Here is a 23,372-nt window from a genome sequence, read left to right as displayed (position 1 = left end):
AGTTTTCAAATAATGTAATGCCAGGTGAATGTTTGTTCCTCCAAACAAAAATGCTTCCTGTAAAAAAAAACAAAAACAAATGCTGCTTGCTGCAACTTCTTGTTTTTCTTCTTCTTTTTAAATCGGATAATGAAATGTGTATGGGCCATCATCCCTATTTTTGCCTTGAGTGCTCAGAAGCCCAAAGTCAAATTTCACGCTCAAACTTTTCATCCACATTCATGATGGAATAACTCCCACGTCCTCATAATGGCCTTCCAGTCTTTCTTTTTAAATTCTTCATTTTCACTGTGCTTAAAACTGTAAAACCCCTCGTCTCTTTTTTAATAGAGGAATGATTAATTAATTAATTAATTACTGGTTTAATTGCTTAAACCTGACTTGGAGGGCAAGCACCAACCATGCTACTTAAAATAGAATTGAGCAGCTAATGTTTCCCAGGCATTGGTAGCAGCTATTGTTCAGAAAGAATTGATTCTGGGTGGGGTTTGGGTGACCAATTTAAATCTGTTTTCCTGGAACTGATTTGAACTCGTTGGCTGAGGGACAGTCCCTTCCTACACTCCTTTGTTTGAAAGGATTGTGTTTTGCATCACAGCCAGGGAGGCAGGCAGGTGCAGAGACTCAAAACAACCTTCACACAGTTATACACATCCAAGGGGTTCTTATCTTTCAGCCAGACTATTACAAGTAGCAGCCCTGCAAAAATCTCAATAGAACAAAAGATCCAAAACCCCCCTGGGGATTAAGAGTGCAACTCATTAGAACAATTGTCAAATAACAAAGTAGGAGAACAGCTGCAATATTTGGAGGCAGCTCAGGATTGGTTGAAACAGGTGTAATGGTTTCTGGTTTATGGGACGAGTAAACGTGGGTCACATTATTTGCTAAAGCAATCAACTGAATCTATTCAATTAGAGCCCTCACTTACCTGGAATTGTGAAAGTTGCTGGTACCAAATGGAGTCACTTGTATCAAAATCCTAACAATATGGAGTTGGGGGCATGAAAGAAGGAGCTCTCACATGCATGCCTGTAACCTGCCTTATCACTAGAGATTCCTACACATCCCACGTGCTCCACATAACTCACATGTCCGACATACCCTGCACGTGCCCTGTAACAGAACTTATCACAAGGTCTTCCTCAAGATTGCAGTGTCCCAGGTAAGCTGCTCACATAAAGACAGTCACCTGCAATGACTGTTTCCACCAATGAAGAAACACCAACGCCTGCAATGAGCTTCTGTGACCTATGGACTTTGTTTCAAAGCAGCTCATGTGGACTTTGTTTTGTCTTTAAAGCTTCCCTTTGCCCCACCCCTCCTAGATATAACTATGATCCATTATAGCCCACATATACCAGGCTTGCAGCCCCCCTGATATTTCCAAATAAACTCATTTTGTTGTGGAGAACCTGTCTCTCTGGGTTTCCTTTTAGGTTGACATAATCTTAGACAGATTGGTGGCCCCTAGAACTGTGTGCAGCAACCACAGTCCCTGAGCTCCGCACTTCCATGAATTGCCCTTTAGCCCCGGTGAGTCTCCTCTCAAATTTTGGCTGAGCTCTAATTTTATTCAAGATCTGGTTTCCTAAAGGCCTAAAGGACGTGATGGTAAGTAAGTACTTCTGATAAGTACTCTTCTTGTTTGATCTGCGTGCCTGGTGTAAAATTTTGGTGAAGTAGATTTTTCTTGTTTCTGAACATCTTCCAAGAGCAAAATAACATGGTAACAATGGGCACGGGTTGACCCTGTTTTGACTCCATCTATTTGGGGGCACACGTGTTATTGGGCCTTCCTGTGCAGACACTCAATCAAGAGGTTGGGAGCCCCAGGAAAAATGTCCAGACAGAAATCTGGGTTGCACCCTATTTGCAGTGAGTATATTTATAGAGTTTTTCCTTTTGCTTTAAGAAGGTTAATAAGAAACAGAATGGGATCCCCAAATTCTAATGCATGAAGAGAGAGTTCCCCTTCAGGGCCTCCACCCGGGTACTTGTTCAAACATTATGGCCCATTCTCATGCACATTTTTAAACCAGTGGGCAAATTATACCACAGATAATTTAAAATGCTAATGGCTACTATGCAGACCAGTCCGTATAAACAACACAGGACTTTAAGAAGTCCATTTAAAAATGAGGGCTCCCAAATTAGGCCACCTTAATGGATGTGCAGAAGATTCTAAAAGGATTTCAAACATTTTTATTGCCTCTCTTAAAAGACTCTTTACAGAAGGCAAATAAAAAGCTTCAAAGACTAATGGGGGGAAGGAGGACACAAAGGAGTATAATAGCTGACCCATAGCAAGATTTAAAAAAGCAGAAATCAGAACAAAGTTAAAATCTTTTAAATCCATCATAAAATTCTTTTCTTGGTAAATTCCTTTAGCTCAGGAAAGAAATGTACGCAAGAATTAACCGAAACATCGTTATGGGCTGCATGACTGTACCCAGAAAGAAAGAAAGAGGTCAATACAGCGAAGAATAGTCGCTACTTGTCCTGGCTGAATCATTTGTCTATTTGGAGAATAACAACTTCTTTTTGTCTGGCCTTCCCTCCTAAGCCAAAATGGAACTATATACAGTCATGCATCCTTTAATGACGGGCTCTGAGAAATGCATTATTGTGCAAACATCACAGAGTGTACTTATACAAATCTAGATGGTACAGCCTTCTAAGTACCTAAACTGTATGGTAGAGCCTATTGCTCCTAGGCTACAAACCTGTACAGCTGTAGTCCCCAATCCCCAAGCCATGGATTGGTACCAGTCTTTGGGCTGCTAGGAACTGAGCCACACAGCAAGAGGTAAGTGAGCAAAGCTTCATCTGTATTTACAGCCACTCCTCATCGCTCACATCACCACCTGAGTCCACCACCTGTCAGATCAGTGGGGGCACTAGATTTTCATAGTTGTGCAAACCCTACTATAAACCGCACGTGTGAGGGATCCGGGTTGTGCACTCCTTATGAGAATCCAGTGCCTGATGATTTGAGGTGGAGCTGAGGCAGTGATGCTAGTGCTGGGGAGTGGCTGCAAAATCATCCCAAAACCATCCCCCCAACCCCCTGGGAAAAACTGTCTTCCATGAAACTGGTTCCTGGTGTCAAAAATGTTAGGGACCACTGCTGTACAGCATGTTACTGCACTGAATACTGCAGGCAATTGTAACACAATGGTATGTGTGTATTTAAACATATCTAAACAAAGAAAAGGTACAGTAAAAATATGGTATAAAAGATAAGAAGTGATACACCAGGCCACAGTGGCTCACACCTGTAATCCCAGAACTTTGGGAGGCTGAGGTGGAAGGATCACTTGAGGCCAGGAGTTCAAGAACAGCCTGGGCAACATAGTGAGACCCTGTCTCTACCAAAAAAAAAAAAAATTTAAGTGGCATAGGGCACTTACCATGAATGGAGCTTGCAGGACTGGAAGTTGCCCTGGGTGAGTCAGTGAGTGAGTGGTGAGTCCATGTGAAGGCTCAGGACATTACTGTACACTAGAGTAGACTTTATAAACACTGCACATTTTGGCTACATTAAGTTTATTTAAAAAAATTCTTTCTTCGATAATATATTAACCTCAGCTTACAGTAACTTTTTTACTTTATAAACATTTGAATTTTTTTAACTTTTTGAATCTTTCATAATAACACTTAGCTTAAATTACAAACTCACTATATAGGTGTACAAAAATATTTTATTTATATCGTTATAAAGATTCCATATGCTTTTTTCTATTAACATTTAGTTCTTTATTTTTTGTACCTTTTTTGTAAAAGCTATGACACACAGACACACACACACACTAGCCTAGGCCTACATGGACTCAGGATCATCAATATCACTGTCTTCCACCTCCACATCTTGCCCCCCTGGAAGGTCTTCAGGGGCAATAACATGCATGGAGCTGTCATCTCCTGTGACAACAATGCCTCCTTCTGGAACACCTCCTGAAGGACTTACATGAGGCTGTTTTACAGTTAACATTTTTTTTTATAAGTAAAAGGAGTCTACTCTAAAGTAATGATAGAACATACAATATAGTAAATACATCGACCAAGAACATGGTTATTTACTATCATTATGAAGTATGATATGCTGTACATAATTGTATGTGCTATACTTTCATATGACCACAGTGCAGTAGGTTTGTTTACGCCAACATCACCAGAAACATGAGTAATACGTTACACTACGATGTTTCAATGGCTATGACGTCACTAGACCATAGGGATTTTTCTGGTCCATTATAATCTTATGGCCCCACCATCATATATGTGGTCTGTTGCTGACCGAAACATCGTTATGGGCTGCATGACTGTACCCAGAAAGAAAGAAAGAGGTCAATATAGCGAAGAATAGTTGCTACTGGTCCTGGCTGAAACCTGATAATAAGATATTTTAAAAGGATTTTTTAAAGAGCTCTATGGTCCGAAGCTAGCTTAATTGGAAGCTGATATTCAGACTATAATTTTTTTAGACCTCTCTGTTCTCACCGTTGAATCCTGCTTTTCCCATGGGTGCTTCTCAGTTGACCGAACTCCTCTGCTCACACCCTTGCTAACTATTTGCTCTGCCCCCTGTCCACTTCCTTTCTTATTGGCATGATTTTTGACTATTTAAAAATTGAGCAAATGAAAAATATTAAAGGTCCTTCCTACTAGTATTAGTAAAAGGCTTTATTCAAATGGCTTACAGATAAATGAATATACCTGAAACTGTCAATTCCTTTATTTTGATGCTCTTTCTAAAAGCTCTTAATAGCAACTATAATCCTAAAGTGTTGTGTCTTCAAGGAGGTTCATAGAAAGAATGGAAAGACCTCTGGCAAGTACAGGTTTCTGAAAACTTCAAGATCATACCATTGGACTGAGTAAAAATTCCAGAACTCTAGTAGCAAAACTGGAGTCATAAAATTGCTAAGTCAACATCAAGCAAAATAAGAATTAATTACATAGGACTGAACTGATGAAGGAGTATGATTTCTATAACTTCTTTGTTTAAATATTGCTGGGTTTTTTTTTTTGTTTATAAGATTTAAAAAAAAAACCTTTTTTCTTTTAAGCTATCTATGGTTTACAGCAATTTGGTAAAGTATACTTTTGTAAACAAAAATTAAAACATTCACTTTTTCTGCCTACTTGATCACTCCAAAACTCATACACTATTCATGAATATTCTTATTTTTATGGTAATATAGTTATTTGTATAAGCTCAATAAGAATCTGTTCTCTTTATAACAGGATACGACTGGAAATACTGGTTGTATTACTAAGACTTTGTAATTTCATATTTGAGAATGTATCTAGAATGAATCTGCAAGTACTGCACATGAAGTCTGAAGTCTGCCTTCATTTGGCTTTTTAGCCTCGAGAGGTTTTTAAAAGCCCAGTTTGAGATTCTTTATCAAAATTTCCAACAAAACAAACTTAAAAGGAGCCTACATAGCCCATCACTATTCTTGTTGCACTTAAATCATTAATCAGGCCAAGTTTGATTAGAATATACTTATTTTACAAAAAATAATAATCTTAATTTAATTATCTTTGGTAAAAATGGGGGTGACTATAAAGAGAAAAATGTTTCAGAAAAAAAAAAAACTATAGTACACCTGCTACTAAATTGTAGCCCTGTTCCTTGTTTTTGAGTTTTTTGTTATCCACCTGCAGACTAAACTTAATCCAGAATTTTTCTAGTTTTCTCTAATATCTGGCTACATCAGGTCTCCCCCAGTCCCCCATGGTCTTTTATTAGGTTTTTAAGCATGAAATGTCTGATTTCCTTAAGTACTAAGTTTGACAGTTGATACTGCTGACATGTCACTTTGACACTTGTATTTTGTGTTTATTGTGAAGGTACATCCTCAGGCTTTCAAACACATGTTTTATCTATGATTATCTTTCAAAATTTTTTTAGAGCAATTTTTGTGAAACCATGGATAAGTCAAAAATTCATGTTATTTTCAAATATGAGCTCCGCCGTGGAACCAATGCAACACAGACAGCTTGGAATATCAAGGAAGTGTTTGGGAAGGATGTGGCTAATGAACACACAGTAAGTCAATGATTTGAGAAGTTCCATTCTGGTGATTTTCATCTTGAAAATGAGCCATATGGGCGACTTGACGGGAAGGTGGATGATGATGAGCTGAAAGCTGTAGTGGAAGCAAATCCATCTCAACCTACGTGTGAATTAACAGCAAGGTTCAACATTACTATTCCAATGATATTGGACCATTTGAAACAAATTGGCAAGGTAAAGAAGCTGGATAGATGAGTTCCACATGAATTAAACAAGCATCAGAAGAGAAATAGTCTCAAAGCTTGTCTTTCTTTGCTGTCATGACATAAAGGTGAACTATTTCTACACCGTATTGTTACGTGTGATAAAAAATGGATTCTTTTTGACAATCGCAAGTGTTCGGCACAATGGTTGGATAAAGACGAAGTGCCAAAACACAGTCCAAAACCAAATATTCATCAAAAAGAACTAATGGTGTCTGTTTGGTGGTCCAGTGCTGGTATTATCCACTACAGCTTCATGAAACCTGGTCAGTTGATTACAGTGGATGTCTACTGCAACCAATTGTACGAAATGATGAGGATGCTTGTGATTAAGCAGCCAAGATTGGTCAATAAAGACAGGCGAATCCTCTTGCAAGACAATGCTCCACCACATGTAGCATAAACAACGCTGCTGAAACTACAGAGGCTGGACCTGGAAACTCTCTGTCATCCATTGTATTCACCAGATCACTTCTTCCAGGCTTTGGACCACTTCTTGCAAGGAAAAATATTCAATTCTCAACAAGCTGTAGAAAATGCCTTTCGTGATTTCATTGCCACTCACTCTCCAGGCTTCTTCGCTGCTGGCATAAACAATCTACCGTTAAGATGGCAAAACTGTGTTGATAGTTTAGGCGCATACTTTGACTAATTACACTACTTCTTGTTTGAGATATGATAAACTGCACTTTTGATTCGAAATCGGACATTTCATATTTAATGACCTAATAATTTGTTTAGTTGGTTACTCTTAGGTTTGGGATCTTGGTTCAGAACCGTGGCACAAACTGGATTTGCTCTGCTCCTGTTGGTTTTGTTGTGTATTCTTTCCTGTAAACTTTGTACCTGTTGTCAGTCAAATTCCTGTAGAAATATAACGCCTCACAAAATAATGCTGGCCCAGTGCTTCAAAATGATAGCCAACACCTACAGAACTGAAAAACTTAAATGTAGTGATGAAATTCAGGCAAACTAAGCCTGAGAGCTTCTAATTCTGACCCCCTTGTTCAAATGTAGATAAAGGAATTTTGACACTGCTCAAAATTGCTGGCCATCCACCCCCTGCCCTGACATGGAACCCACCCAACTGGGACAGGTCCATCCTGGCACCAAGGGACAATCAAACCTCACTTCAAGGTGGTTGATCAGCAATGCTTTGGGAGATCTGGATCAAAGGGGGGAAACGTGAAAGTTGCCAGTACCAAAACGGAGTCACTTGTAGCAAAACCCTAACAAAATGGAGTCAGGGGAATGAGAGAAGGAGCTCTCACATGCATGCCTATAACCTTCCTTATCACAAGAGATTCCTATGTGTCCTATGTGCCCCACGTGACCCACAAGTCCTACATGCCCTGCACGTACCCTGTAACAGAACTTATCACAAGGTCTTCCTCAAGATTGCAGTGTCCCAGATAAGCTACTCACATAAAGACAGTCACCTGCAATGACTGTTTCCACCAATGAAGAAACACCAACGCCTGCAATGAGCTTCGGTGACCTATGGACTTTGTTTCAAAGCAGCTCATGTGGACTTCTTTGTGTCTTTAAAAGCTTCCCCTTTGCCCGACCTCCCTGGATATGCTACGATCCATCACAGCCTCCATATCCCAGGCTTGCCAACCCCTTGCTATTCCCGAATAAACATTTGTTCTGGAGAACCTGTCTCTCAAAGTCTCTTTTTAGGTTGACAAAATCTTACCTATCCATCCTGTCCCTAAATGTAGATGCTCTGGTTTTAACAAAGCTAAATTACAAGAAGTTACATTTATGTCTGACTTAACAAAAGTACCGATACGCCAGGAACGTCGTTGACTTAGCCCAGGTTCTTCTATAGCTGTCTGTGCCCGTATAGTAATCAGCATTGCGGTATTGAACCCATAGGTGTTATAGCATCCTTTTAAATGGTTGAGTATTCAGGAGATTTTATTTGTACTAAGGTTTCTAGCTATTGCTAAAAAGAAAAATTTTCACTATATTGCATTGTCAGTCTAAAGTAACTTAGATGAAATGAATTATAGCATTTTGAAGTAAGGTGCTTAGCCCTAATTACAGATAGAACAGAGGATTTTTAGAAAGAAAGTCATGTTTTTTTTTTTTGACTATGGTCTCAGGATAAAATACCGTTTTTACTGTCAAGTTCTTTTTTTCCCCCCACTTTAAATTATCTTGGGATTCTTGTAACTTCATAGATTAGGCAGTGGGATAAATTGAGTGGAAGTGTTTTAACATTATGTAAATTCTAATCTTAAAAATATCTACCTGCCTATTTACGAGATTTATTTTAGATTTCTAGCAGAGTATTTGAAGTTGAAAGCAGTTTGCTATTGACAAAATATAGTACTAAAAGGGTGAGAACCCCATCTTTGAATATTTAAAAGCCGCTTAAAAATGCTGTGTGTAATCCTAGCACTGTGGGATGCCTAGGAAGGAGGATCGCTTGAGCTCAGGAGTTCGAAACCAGCCTGAGCAAGAACAAGACCTGGTCTCTACTAAAAATAGAAAACTTAGCTGGGCCTTGTAGCACGCCTGTAGTCCCAGCTACTTGGGAGGCAAGAGGATCACTTGAGCCCAGGAGTTGGATGTTGCAGTGAGCTATGATAACACCACTGCACTCTACCCAGGGCAACAGAGGGAAATGATTACCACTATCAAGCCAGTTGACACACCCAACACCTTGTGAGGTGTTACAAGTGTGTGGTGAGAATATTTAGGGTCTATTCTCTTAGCAAATTGCATTATTATATTCTAATTATTCTAAAGTTGTTTTATTTGTGTGTGACCTCCCCCAATAAGGGAAGCTCCCAGGGACAGTTCTAGAGCCTCCCGTTAGAACATAGCAGGGTTCTCATAGCATGAGCTCTGTAAATGCTAAATGGATTTGGCTTGTCTTCAAATACCCTGATTCTTAAGAGCTCCGTCTTACCCATTCATCAACTGTGGCTCCTCCTTTGCTTAGAATGAGGTCTCTGGGGGAGGTTCCATCGTTAATACAAACAGGGTCTGGAAAATCTATCTGTTGGTTTTTCAGACATGTCTGAGTCCTAGGTTGGATTCAAGCTGAGATTATCTCTCAAGTGCCAGTCAACATGCACCAGTGACAGCAGTCGATACCTAGAGGGAAAGAAACGTGACTTCAGAATCTGAAGATAAGGATAAAACTGGTACACACTGACAGTTAATAGATGATATGAGCCATCTGTAAGAGGGATCTGACCAATGAGGGGAAGGGAAAAGGGAGAAAATGAACATTTCTTGAGTACAGTTTTCTAGATTTGCTTTAGTTTGATTGGGTGTTTTTCTGTTTTGTTTTTTGGCAAAAAAGCCTTATAGATATTTTATATATTTTGGCACTGAGTGCCCACAACCCCCTTAGGAGGTAGGTATAATTACCCTCATTTTACAGATAAAGAAACAGAAGTTCAAAGAGATCACATGGCTCAGCTTTTTTTTTTTTTTTTGAGACAGAGTCTCACTTTGTTGCCCGGGCTAGAGTGAGTGCCATGGTGTCAGCCTAGCTCACAGCAACCTCAAACTCCTGGGCTCAAGCGATCCTCCTGCCTCAGCCTCCCGAGTAGCTGGGACTACAGGCATGCGCCACCATGCCCGGCTAATTTTTTCTATATATACTTTTAGTTGTCCAGATAATTTATTTCTATTTTTAGTAGAGACGGGGTCTTGCTGAGGCTGGTCTCGAACTTCTGACCTCGAGCGATCCACCCGCCTCGGCCTCCCAGAGGGCTAGGATTACAGGCGTGAGCCACCGCGCCCGGTCACGTGGCTCAGATTTTGATCTCAGATATATTTGGGAACTGCTGATCTATTTTCTGTCCCTATAGGTTTGCCTTTTCTAGACTGTCAAATAAATGCAATCACACAGCATGTAGCCTTTTGAGTCTGGCTTCTTTCACTTACCAGAAGATATTTGAAATTAATCCATGTTTTTGTGTGTATCAGCAGTACACTTCTGTGTACTGCTAGGTGGTATTTCATTGTTTGGGTGTGCCACAGTTTGTTTATATAATACATTCCTCAACTAAAGAGCATTTAGATTGTCTCCAGTTTTGCCAAATACAAATAGCATAGCTGTAAACATTCAAGTATAGATTTTGTGAGATCATTGTTTTCATTTCTCCAGCAGTGAGATTGCTGGGTCATGCGGTTGATGGATATTAACTCTACGGGAAATCACCAAAGAGTTTTCTAAACTGTCTATAGCATTTTTGCTTTTCCCACCAGCAATGTATAAGAGTTCCAGTTATTTTGCATGCTGGCATTGTCAATACCTTTTTATTTTAGGCGTTCTAAAAGATGTAGTACATCATTGTGTTTTTAATTTGCATTTCACTAATTACTAATGATGTTGAACATCTTTTCACGTGCCTATTTTGCCATCTGTACCTTCATTGGTGTAGCATCTAGTCAAGTCTTTTGTCCTTTTTTTTCCCTCTAATCTTTTTATTGTGTCAAAATACACATAACAAAAGATTTATCATCTTAACCATTTTTAAGTGTACAGTTTGGTGGTATTAAGTACATTCATAATGTGCAATCATCACCACCATCCGTCTCCATAACTCTTTTCATCTGTAAAACTGAACCTCTATAACCATTAAACAACTCCCCGTTTCCCTCATCCCACCAGACCCTGGCAAACACCATTCCACTGTCCCTATGATTTGGACTACACTAAGTATACCTAATTGTAAGTGGAATCACTATTTTTGCCCTTTTAAAATTGTGTTGTTTGCTTTCTGATTGTTGGATTTCGACAGTTCTTTATATATTCCGGATACATGTAATTTATCAGTTGTGTAATTTGCAATTTTTTTTTTTTTGCCTTTCTATTCTCTTAACAGTGTTTTTTGAAGTCCAATTTATAATTTTTTTTACAGATCATACTTTTGGTGTTGTCTAAGAAATCTTTGCCTAACTCAAGATCAAAAAGATTTTCTCTTTTTTTTCCTAGATATTTTATAGTTCTAGGTTTTACATTTTGGTTTATGATCCATTTTGATTTAAGTTTTGTAGATGATGAGAGGTGTAGATCAAGGTTCAATCTTTTGCATGTAGATATCCATTTGTCCCAGTACCATTTGGTGAATACCCTTGCCATTTGGGGTATAACATTAGTTTTTTCCCCCTTGTAAATTTGACCTTTTCCACTACATGCCAATTTCTTAATAATGGGCCATTCATTTCCCCATCCAGCATCATTCATTCCCTTGCATTTCCTTCATCCCAGCCCTGCTGGCCTTCCTGCTATTTCTCTAACATGCTTCTTATGGACCTGCCTCAGGACCTTTGCACTTGCTATTTCCTCCATCTGAAATGCTCTTCCTCCAGATATCCTCATGACTCACCCCTTCATTTCATTCATATCTCTGTTCAAATAGCACCTTATTTAAGAGACCTTCCCTGAAGACTCTATTTTAAATGGCTCCCCAACCCCACCTTGCTCTTCAACTTGACCCTGATTGATTTCTATTCATAGCACATGTCACAATCTGGCATAGTATATATTTACTAATTTTTTATTTATTTACTGTATACTCCTCCCCCCAACTACTGTCAGAAAGTTAAGCTCCATGAGAGTAGGAATTTTGTCTGTTTTATTCACTGATGTATCCCCAGCATCTAGAACAGTGTCTGCACACAGTGGACACTTAATAAAGAGTTATTGATCTTACTGAATAAATTCAAACAACCAATAATTTACAGAGTGCCTACTAGGCACAGGCACAGTGCTAGGCTTTGCAGATACAATGGAGAGAAAATCAGACATGGTCTCTGCCTTCATGGATCGCACAGACCAGCAAGAAAGACCAACAATAATGAAATAATCACAGAAATAAAATGGGTAATAGCTTCTAGGCCTACCAGAAGAGGTACTGTTGGCTCTCCAAATCTGTGGGTTCCATATCCAAGAATTCAACCAACTGCAAATCGAAAAATATTTTTTAAAACCAATTAAAAAACAACAATGCAACAATAAAAATAATACAAATTTTGAAATACAGTATAACAATTATTTATGTAGCATTTGCATTGCATTAGATATTATGAGTAATCTAGAGGTGATTTAAAGTGCACAAGAGGATGTCCCTACGTTACATGTAAATACTACACACTTTATACATGGGACTTGAGCATCCATGGATTTGGTATCTGGGGGGTGGGGGTGTCCTGGAACCAATCCCCCACAGACATCAAGGGACAACTGTACCCAGTGCTGGGGAGCTTATAACTTGGTCATGAGGCACCTAGTCATGAAGGTGAGAAAAGCATTCCCAGAAGAAATGGTGATTGAGGTTCAAGCTGAAGGATTAAAAGTGGTTAACCAGTGAGGGGAAGGGAGAAAGGGCCTTCTAGGCACCTGGCATTCCATGTGCAAAGACCCTATGCAGGGAAGGAGCTAAAAAATGGTGGGTGGTTCCTGAGGGCAGTGAGGCTGGAGGTGCAGGCGTGGCACTCGGGCAGGGACAGGCAAGCTAGCATGAGCCAGGCAGGGGCTGCCCTTTACCCTAAGAGCCATTGAAGGTTGGGTCCACCTTTTTAACCACCCAATGATTAAATATAGAACATAACAAACACTCAATAAAACACCTGCATAATACTCTTAGATGTTGCTGGTGGGAATGTAAATTTGTACGACGTCTAGATAGGAAAACTTCACCATATTTTCAAAATCACAAATGCATATATCTTTTTACCCAGCAATGTGCCTTATAAGAATTGATGCTACAGATGTTTGCCCATGAACTGACATTTATACAGGGTTATTCACTGCAGAGTTGCTTACAGTAACAGAAGGATGTAAATAAACCAGATGTCCCTCAATAGGAGATTATTGAAAAGGTTGTGATATCTCCATGCGGTGGACTAATATGAACCATAAAAGAAGAATAATGAAGGCTTTATGCATTGTTTTGAAAAGAACCTAAGATAGATTATTGAGTTTTTTTTAAAAATCAAAGTGCAGAACGGAGTTCATAACTGACTGTCATTTGAGTGTGTTAAAAAATGGGCACCAGAAATAAAATAGGTACAGTTCTTATGTGCCCAACATAGCTCCAAAAGGGGACAGGAGAAACTGGCACTGTTGCTCCCCTCTGGGGTAGAACCAGGCAACTGGGGACTGGGTTGGAGGGAGATTTTTTTGACTGAATTTTGAACCATGCAAATGTCTTACCTATTCTATGATTAAGTAAATTTACATAGTAAGTATTGACTGATTAAATGAACGAATGAATTAGAAAATTAATTTATTTTAAAAATGGCTTCCAGCCAGGACTCTCCTCTGCTGTTTAGAGGAAAGGAACTTAGGGAGTCCTGGCCCCTGCCCGCCTCTCTGATTTCTGATGCATCCTCCAAAGGGAATCTGCCAGCAGACCAGCCTTTGGGAGCTTTGGACTGGGAGGTTGGATGAAAACATTTGTTTTGGTCACTTAGCATCGTGTCCAGCCAAGGGCCTTTCTCTTTCACCCTGAAAGAGGCTTGTCTGTTTGGATTTAATAAATATATAGGATATACATTAATAAGTTAGGGGATCATGACTGAAAGAATAGAATCATAATTTATGGAGGAAAAATGGAAGAATACGAAAACTTAAAAGATGAGAAGTTAAATTGAGAAGAAGAAAAGCAACACAGAAAATGGATGGCAAATGAAAAACAGAAAATAAGATGGTAGAAATAAAGACCAAACGATAATCCCAATACATGAAGAAGTCTCGTCCTTCAAAAACCATTAGGCGTAAATGTTTTTACAGGCAAGTTTAACTAAACTTATAAGAAACATAAAATCCTTAGTTTATGAAAATAAACATGAAAATCAATATTTCAGAGAATAAAAACAAAAGAGGGAAACCTGTACATCTCGTTTTATAAAGCTGATATAACCTCAGTTTCAAAGTCTGGCAAGAACAGTAGAGGAAAAGAAACTTGTGACTCAACCACACATTTTTTTCCTAGGTGAAAAAGACTTGTCCCAGGACCCCACAGAAACACAGTTGGGAGTTTCCCGGGCTTGTCTAATTAGGCTTCTTGCTGAAAGCCTGTGCCATTGGTCTCTGAAGTTGAAACTGGCTCCCAGAGATGCAATCACCTCTCCACAGGGACTCTTATTAAAAAGCCAGATAGTCAGTGCTTTCCTGCATAAAAACAAGCATCCAAAAGTATTTGCAAAATCAAAAAAGCAGCACAAAGCAGGTAAGGCCAGAATGACTGGAGCTCCCTAACTGCCACGACCGGTGTTGGTCTGTACGCTCTGATTGATTAAATTCCGGAGGAAAGGGCGGCTGACAGCGAGGGCCACTCTGGCTCTCGATGTCATCGCCCGGGCTTGATAAGGAGGATGAAAGGGAGGCCAGGGGCTCACCTCCAGGAGTTCCCTGTTTCTCTGGGCAGGGAGGCGAGCTCCAGGTGCTAATGGAGGGAAGCAGCTGTGTGCTCTGTCCTGGTGTCCCCTCTGGCAGGTCTAAGGCGTGACCATGACCTAGAGGGGCCGAATACAGGAGGAAGCAACAGAAAAGAGTGAGAACAAGAGCGAGATGGAGATCTTCAACCTGCAGTCTCTGGTTGTGCTATAATGTGATGGTTTCTATAACAACTTTATGGAGAAAGCATTACTGCCCCACCCCCTACCCCATTTTGATGAGGAAGAAACTGAGGCTAAGAAAAGTGTACCCCCTTTGCCTAAGGTCCCACAACTCGTGAGTGCCCAGGTCAGGATATGAGCCCCAGTCTCTCTGATGCCAGGGCCCATTCTCTTTCTTCTGGGGCAACTTTAATACAGTCAGAAGTACCCGCTTTTGAGTCAGCAATAAGCATTTAGCTTTTAAGAACCTGTGCTGTTTTTCTTTGCTTCTTGGGCTGGGCCCAGTGGCTCACGCCTGTGATCCTAGCACTCTGGGATGCTGAGGCGGGAGGATTGCTGGAGGCCAGGAGTTCGAGATCAACCCCAGGCAAGAGCAAGACCCTCGTCTCTAGAAAAAAATAGAAAAATTAGCTGGGCATGGTGGTGCACACCTATAGTCCCAGCTACTTGGGAGACTGAGAGAGAATGATGGCTTGAGCCCAGAAGTTTGAGGTTGCAGTGAGCTGTGATGATGCCACTGCACTCCAACCTGGGCAACAGAGCAAGACCCTATCTCAAAAAAAGGAAAAAAAATTGGAAGAGCCCAGAGACCAGGACCTAAATGTAAGCAATTACTGTTAGGCCTCCATATTCACAGGTTCTACATCCACAGATTCAACTAACCTTGGATCAAGAATATTTAGAAAAAAAAATGGATGGTTGCATCTGTGCTGAATATGTACAGATTTTTCTTTCTTGTCATTAGTCCCTAAACAGTACAGTAAAACAACTACAGTTAACCCTTGAACAACACAGGGGTTAGGGGAGCCACCCCATGTGCAGTCAGAAGTCCACATACAACTTTTGACCTCCCAAAAACTAGTAATAGCCTCTATTGACCAGAAGCCTTACCAAGAACATAACCAGTCAATTAACACATTTTGTATATGTATCATATACTGAATTCTTACAATAAACTAGAGAAAGAAAATGTAATTAGGAAAATCATAAGGAAGAGAAAATATATTTACTGTTCATAACGTGGAAGTGGATCATCACAAAGGTCTCTTCCTTGTCATTGTCACATTGGGTGGACTGAGGAGGGGGTGGGTCTTGCAGTCTCAGGGGTGGCAGAGGTGGAAGAAAAGCCACGTAGAAGTGGACCCAGGCAGTTCCCACCCATGTTGTTCAATGATGTATGTACATAGCATTTACATTATACTAGGTATTATAAGAAATCTTGAGATGATTTCAAGTATACAGGAGGATGTACATAGGTTAGATGCCAATATTATGCCATTTTATATCAGGGACTTGAGCGTCTATGGATTTTGGTATCCGCGGGGACCCTGAAACCAATCTGTGGGACAACTGTACATATAATATGGATCTTAACAGAGGCACAGGCACGAACAAGTCCTTTTGTAGGGAGAGCCCTGAGAACAACCGATAGCACTTTCCAGGCAGCTATTCCGGGGGGTCAGGGGTATAGAAGGAAGAACACAGGCTTTGGAGCTAGACAGTGCTGGATCTGAATCTCACATTTGCTACTCTATGACATTGGGCGATTCATTGAACCTCTCTGAGCCTCATTTTTCTCATCATTGGGAATAATAAAACAAAGCTTTGTGAAGATTCAAATGAATTATTGCATGGAAAATCCTTGACACTGTGAACACAGCGGGTGGTTAATGAATGATCCCACCCCCTATGCCCCTTAGGATCGTTCTGGTTTTCTGGTGATGAGATGATGAACTTGGAGACGTGGATGCTCTCCCGGGATTTGCTACACACTACCCCATTTCAAGCTTCTTTGTCCCTTGGTGTCCCTTGCTATTCACTGGGGACAATAACCCCTGTTGCCTCCTTCACACAAAGGATAAGCAGTCAACAGGCAGAGAAAAGGAAAATGTGGATGGAATGGAATTGCCTAGCTGGGAGGCCCTTTGGTAATTTCTTCCCCTCCCTCAGGCCAGGCCCCCAATCAATGCTGGCAGATAAGAAGGCTCAGCCACCCAACTCCAAGGAGGGACACTGCAGAGACACTTCTCATGGAGTCTCCTGTCCCAAGGCCATTTTCTCAGTTTTCAAGTGTAGTCTTTACAAGAAATAAATCCTTTAAGAGGTTCTCCAGCCCCCAGACGGTATCAGCCAGAGAACAGAGAACAGAAACCACTCTAGGCATTTCAAGAAGGAACTCACTACAGGAAATTAATTTTATAAAAACCCATTGGAAGGCTGGAAAAGCAATGGTCAGGGAAGCTGCCACTAGCTTGCAGAGATTGGGAAGCCATTCCTGCTGTCCAGGGGCTAGAGGAGACTGTGCCTGGTGATCACAGCTGCGTGCGTCACTAGGCAGGAGAGCCATGAGGGACGTCAAGAAATGCTACATGTCCTGTTGCCAAAGCCCACACCTCGGACTCCTGCTGCTGCCGCTGCTTCCCTCACGCCTTCAAAATCCCACACAAGGGCCTCCTACGAGGCCAGCCCAGGATGGTCACCCTAACAAAGGACAGAGATGAGAGAGAACCCGGAGAGCACGCCCAAGACCAAATCCACAGGATCAAGGGAAAGGGAACCCAAATATAAATCTTCAGCCCAGACAGCAAGAAACTCCACGGTCCACGGTTGAGATGACAGAGACTCAGAGGGAGGACGAATGGCATAAGGATTGAGGGTGCTGGCTGTTAATTCAATCCCAGCCCCATCACTCACCAACCAGCTGTGTGACCCTGGGCAAATTGCTTTACCTCCCTGGGCCTTAATTACCTCATCTGCAAAGTGGAGCTAATCATACCACCTACCTCTCAGAGAAAATGGGAGTCATTAAAGCACTTAAAGCCCAATGCCTGGCATTCAGGAGCAGTGACTCACACCTGTAATCCTAGCACTCTGGGAGGCTGAGGCAGGAGGATCACTGGAGGTCTGTGAATTTTAACACATGTGTAGATTCATGCAATCTGTATTCAGGACACAGACACCCCCATTACCCCGAAACACTCCCTTATGCTGTCCCTTTATAGTCACATCCGCCACCCCAGCCTCTGGCAACCATTATGTGTCCTCCATCACTTTGTTCTCTTGAGACTGACATATACATGGAGTCATGACAGGCTTAACCCTTTGAGTCTGGTTTCTTTCACCAGTGCAACGCTTTTGAGATGCATCCAAGTTGGTGCATGTGTCACCTGTGAGCTTCTTTTGATTGCTGAGTAGTATTCCATGGGCTGCTCAAAGAGAATATTCAAACGTCCTTGGTGCTGTTTCTTTGTGAAGGCTGCCTTAGTGAGATTCAAAGCAATTGGTTCAAAGTAACAAAAGGTGCATTTTAAAAGCATTTCTTTAGCTGTGTGCTCAGGGCTAGCATATTTGCTCTGCGAGAGAGTGACGCCCTAGAAGCATATAACCCTAAATGGGATGCGCTTCTCCATCTGGGAGGTAACCGAGGAGAGGGGTGCAGGGAGCCATCGCTGGCATCCGGCCCCACTCGCTCCTCCTGCCCCTGGCAGGGTTCGGGGGCGCTTCACGCAGTCTCCCAAGCCACATGGATCTTCTGCAACAGCCTCCAAAGCCAAACTTCATGCCGCCATCTGGTGGCCTTGGCCTCAGCTGCTGACTTCCTGCTGCTGCTCCCCTTGAAGAGGGCTAGCCACGCCCCTGGGGTTCTTCACTGCCATGTGCACGTCGCTTCCTCTGATTCCACCAAAATCACCCCATTTGCTCCTGTGGGTAATCACGGCTGCCTAAAATGGAGTCTTGCCACCAATTTCCAGATATCATACAGATCACTAAGGAGAGCAAATTAAACCACACATGACCCAGCCGGGCCAGAGATAATAAGTGGAATTCTTGATATACATAAGGTGTGCAATGTTTGCTGAATTAATGAATTCACGAATGAATAAATGGATGAATGGCACAACTGCAGAGGAAACGAAGCTATGAAGGATAATTAACACACTAGAGGACAGATCCACATTCCAAACAACTCTGCCACGCTGGCCTTATGGGCCAAGAGCAATGGGGTGAAATAGAATTAAGATCCAGGCCCTACATTTAGGGTCAGCCCATTCTACATGCAACAGAAGGGGAAAGACCTAAGTCATGCTGTAGAACAACCATTTTTAAACGTTTTAGTCTCAAGCTCTCTTACATTCTTAATACTTATTGAGGATCCCAGAGAGCTTTTGCTTGTATAAGTTATACATTGATTTTATTGTTTTAGAAATTAAAACTGAGAACTTTACAAAATATTTATTAATGCATTTTAAAATAAAAATAACAAACCTTTTAAATGTTAACATATTTTATGGAAAATAACTATTTTCCAAAAAATGTAGGGAGAGTGGTGGCATTCCTTTACATTTTTGTAAACCTCTTTGAGACTGCTGCTTCTGCATTCAGTCTGGTGCAATATGTTGTCTAAATGGAAGTATACGAAGAAAAGCCAGCCTCACGCACATATGTACTTGGAAAATTCAGGATTTTTTATAACTTTTTCAGATATTCTTCTTGATACTAAAACTCAACAAGTGGTAGTTTTTTAAAAGTTAGTTTCAACATGGAAAACATGAACTATTTGTAGTCTGGTACATTAAACCCCACTGGCCATGACAGTTAGACAGAAAGAATAAGTTCATGAGATCTATTGTACTGCATGGTGACTATAGTTAATGACCATATATTTTATTCTTAAAAAATGCAAAGTTAGGCTGGGCATGGTGGCTCACGCCTGTAATCCTAACACTCTGGGAGGTCAAGGCAGAAGGATTACTGGAGGGCAGGAGTTTGAGCCCAGTCTGAGCAACACCGAGACCTCATTTCTACAAAAGATAGAAAAATTAGCTGGGCGTGGTGGGGCGCATCTATAGTCCCAACTACTCGGGAGGCTGAGGCAGGAGGATGGCTTGAGCCCAGGAGTTTGAGGCTGCAGTGAGCTATGATAACGCAACTACACTCTAGCTCAGGTGACAGAGAGAGACCCTGTCTCAAAAACAAAAAAAAAAAAGCAAAGATAGTGGATGTTAAGTGTTCTTACCACAAAAATGAAAACTATGTGAGGTAAGGCATGTGTTAATTGGCTAGATTTAACTATTCCACGATGTATAATACATATACTTCAAAATATCATATTGTACTTGATAAGTGCATGCAATTTTATCTGTCGTTTAGAAAAAAAAAAACAAAGTTGAAAAAAAAAACCCATTGGCCTATGACAGAAAGCTCCATTTCTGTCACTGGCGACAAATTCTGTCAGTTGTTTTCCTTGAAGTGACAGGCTCACTTTATTCGTTTTCAAGAAAATGTCTGCCAAATCACTAAGTCTGAATAACCAATTTGTCAGTCATTGTTTAAAAAAAAAAAATGGTGTTCTGTGAATAAAGCAGGTAATTTAGCCACATCTCAGATAATCACATAAGCACTTTTCCCCCAGACAGCCATCAGACTTATGCATGTGGCACAAGTGCTCTGTGTGTACTTCTCCTTTTGTCACACATATTTTTGCTGCTTCATCAGGGATATTCAAAAACAAAACTGACGATGAAAAATAAAATTACCCCTACCTTGATTCGTACTTAGGCGCCAGCAGTTTCACCCATCTTTGCTGTGGCACCATCAGTGCCAATGTCCACAGAGTGGGAAACATAAATAAGGTCATACTATTATTATGAAAATAGTTATGGCCTTGAGGACCCCCTCAAGAGGGCTTTGGGGAACCCCAGGAGCCCATGGACCACACTTGAAAGTCACTGCTCTAGATGTAATCAGAATAAAGCAGAATACGAAAAGAATTTTCATCTCCCTTCTTCCTAATAACATGCCTTTATTAATTTGATCACATTCATTTTTTTTTAAAGAGCCATGCCGTCTGATTCATTTGTATTTGGCAGTTAACACACAAAAAACCTTGGAAGATATGACACTAGAGCCTTTACGTTAGAGGTAATGCCTACCCTCAGTCTTGAGAGAGAAATGGGTGTCTTCCAAGTGAACACGGTTGATGCAAGAAGTGCATTCTGGGAGGGAAGAGGAATCTAGGCAAATATACGTGGAATGAACAGGTTGGGAACTGGGAGAATGAGGGAACTATTTGCAAAGGAATGAGGGTGCTAGAGGACATATGCACAGGGCAGAGGGAGGTCAGTCAGCAGGGCGAAAGGAATGCCCACATCAGTTTGGGAACGGGCGCACGTGAGACTGGTGATTGGAGGAGACTGCTTTAGGCCAGTGGCTGCAAATGGCAGGCATAGGGGCTGGAGGGCTTAGCCAACTTCAAGGCTATGAGCCCTGCTCAGCTTCAGAGGCCTGAAGAAGGCTCCTCTTCTGCACTCACTGCTCAAAGCTCCAAGAGAATGTGGGACCTCCCCAGATGTTGGTGGGAAGGGATGCATCGTCTCCAAAGATGCTTCTGTCTCCATATCATTGTAGCAGTTAGGAGGCCTCAGGCTTCATCAAGCATTAATAGAAGTAGAGACATCCTGGTGACTTGGAGAAACCTGACCTTGAATGAAGCTATTGTAGTGCCTGTTCTTGGGCACTCTCTTCCTTTGGGCCCCCCTGCAACCCATGTGGAGCCCTCGTACTTCTCAAACTGGATATCATTTATGGGATTAAAGGTCTGTCTACCCACTGGACAGTGAGTGAGTTCTAGAAGCAAGGACCATGACTTAGTCATTCAGCGAATGCTTGTGAAGCTCCCACTATGTGCCAGGCACCGTGCTGGGTGCTGGTGGGGTGAGAGTGGTGAACTAGACCAAGTCCCTGCCCATGGAGCTGCCGTCTATGGACTGATCCTCTTCATGTCTCCATCCCTGCCCAGTCCAGGGACACAGTAGGTGCTCAGTAAGTGTTCCTTCTCTTCCACTCACCAGATCTTTAAAGGAACGATCTGAAGCTGTTCCACTGAGAAGCATCTTCTCATTTCTTCAGAGAGGCTCAGTTCCATGAGCAGTTCATCAGCAGATCCTTTAACTCACTCCAACCCCATCATCCCAATTCTGTGATTAGTTGTTGAAACCATGCGCCTTCCGGGGGTGACCTCGTGTGCCCTTCACAGCAGTGCTCTTAACCCCTGGAGGTCCTGCTCTCCAGCTTCTCGTCTTTCCCCTGAACCTCAGGCCTGCACCCCACTGTTGACGAGGCTCCCCCCATCATTGTACAAAGGGTGTTTAACCCCCACCCCTTAGGGACACAAGATGGACAGAGGGACAGGTTCATTTCAGGAAGCTGGGAGGAAGTTTGGGTTTCAGCTCTTGGTAACCTTGGCTTTGGGGGAGATCCTCTCTCTGCATCGAGACAAACTTCCCGGAGGAAGTCTGTGGGGGCTCCTATGGCTGCTCGTTGTGCAGCGAGGGCAAACGCCCCTGCCTCTAAATCAGCTCGCAAGCATTGGTGTTAAGACTTAGCCAAGAAATAATCACCTCCCAACCTTCCCAGATTGCCTGGTATTATCATTCTTTCGTTCCGCCAACACTTACAGCTCACTGCCTGGGCAACAGGTATACAACTGGCCCAGAGGATTCTGCAATGACCAATATGTGGTTCCTGACCTCAAGGGGTTCACTCTGGTTGGGGAGACGATTACATAAAGCAATGACTTCAATCAGCACTTTGGAGAAGGTCCAAACTCCTTGGCGAGCCATGCACGGCGCTGCGGGACCTGGTTCCTGGTGCCTATTCCAGCCTCACCTCCTCCACCCACCAGAGTCTCAACCACACCGGACAGCATGCCTAAGTCCAGAACAGATGCTGCTATTATGTGCCTTTGCTTAAACTGCTCCTCTGCCTGGAATGCCCCTCCCACGCTAGCAAAGACGCCCGTGTCCCCTCCTCCGACAGTGGGTCCCCATCTGCAGCAGATCCCAGCTGGAAGACGGGAGATGCCTGAACCTTAATTCAAGTTCTGAAATTTTATTTTACCTGAGACTGGACATTTCACTGAATGAATTGAATGTGTTTGGTGACTTACAAGTAACCATAGCTTTCGAACTTTTTAACCTAAGATTAGCCAGAAAAATTTGAGGGCTTGTCCCAGTTTTCATCTAGGGACGGGGAGAATGCAAACCTCCAGAAAAAATGCAAAGGAATACTGGGAGAAAAAGATCCATCTACGTTATGATAATATCCTATAAGACTATTGCTCAGGCTTCCAGAGACCCACGTCTACCTTTCCCTGAGACTGTGAGCTCCTTCCTGCCTAGAGGAAGGACTGTGCAGAAAGCAAGTGCTCAATTAAGATGGGGGTGGGCACAGAGGTAGGAAATAAAACTGCAGGGCAGGACAGGCTCTGTCCCCCAGAGCATGTGCTGGCAGGACTCACGACCCACACTGTCCCAGGAACCAGCCTCCAGGCATGGCAGGGTCCTCCTCAAAGGAGGCCTAAGAGTGTTTCAGCAACACTGTCTTTCTTGCACAGATAAACCCAGAAACGTTATAAAGTACATGCACCTCAGAAAGGCAATGTGAGTGCAAAGAGGTTAACAGAGAAGGTGTGGACAACAGGTGTC

General features: G+C 42.0%; 1 long non-coding RNA gene across 1 annotated transcript; it reads right to left on the bottom strand.

The window, feature by feature from the left end:
- Positions 1-9,123: 9,123 nt before the first annotated feature.
- On the bottom strand, positions 9,124-14,730 carry LOC123620295. Its single transcript, XR_006728798.1, has 3 exons — positions 14,668-14,730; positions 12,169-12,227; positions 9,124-9,402 (listed from the first exon to the last, which is right to left on the bottom strand). It is a non-coding gene; the product is annotated as an uncharacterized LOC123620295 (long non-coding RNA).
- Between the last annotated feature and the right edge of the window lie 8,642 nt (positions 14,731-23,372).

The sequence above is a fragment of the Lemur catta genome, chromosome 15 (assembly GCF_020740605.2).
Source record: "Lemur catta isolate mLemCat1 chromosome 15, mLemCat1.pri, whole genome shotgun sequence".
Classification (NCBI taxonomy): domain Eukaryota; kingdom Metazoa; phylum Chordata; class Mammalia; order Primates; family Lemuridae; genus Lemur; species Lemur catta.
This window is presented reverse-complemented; position numbering and strand designations above follow the sequence as displayed.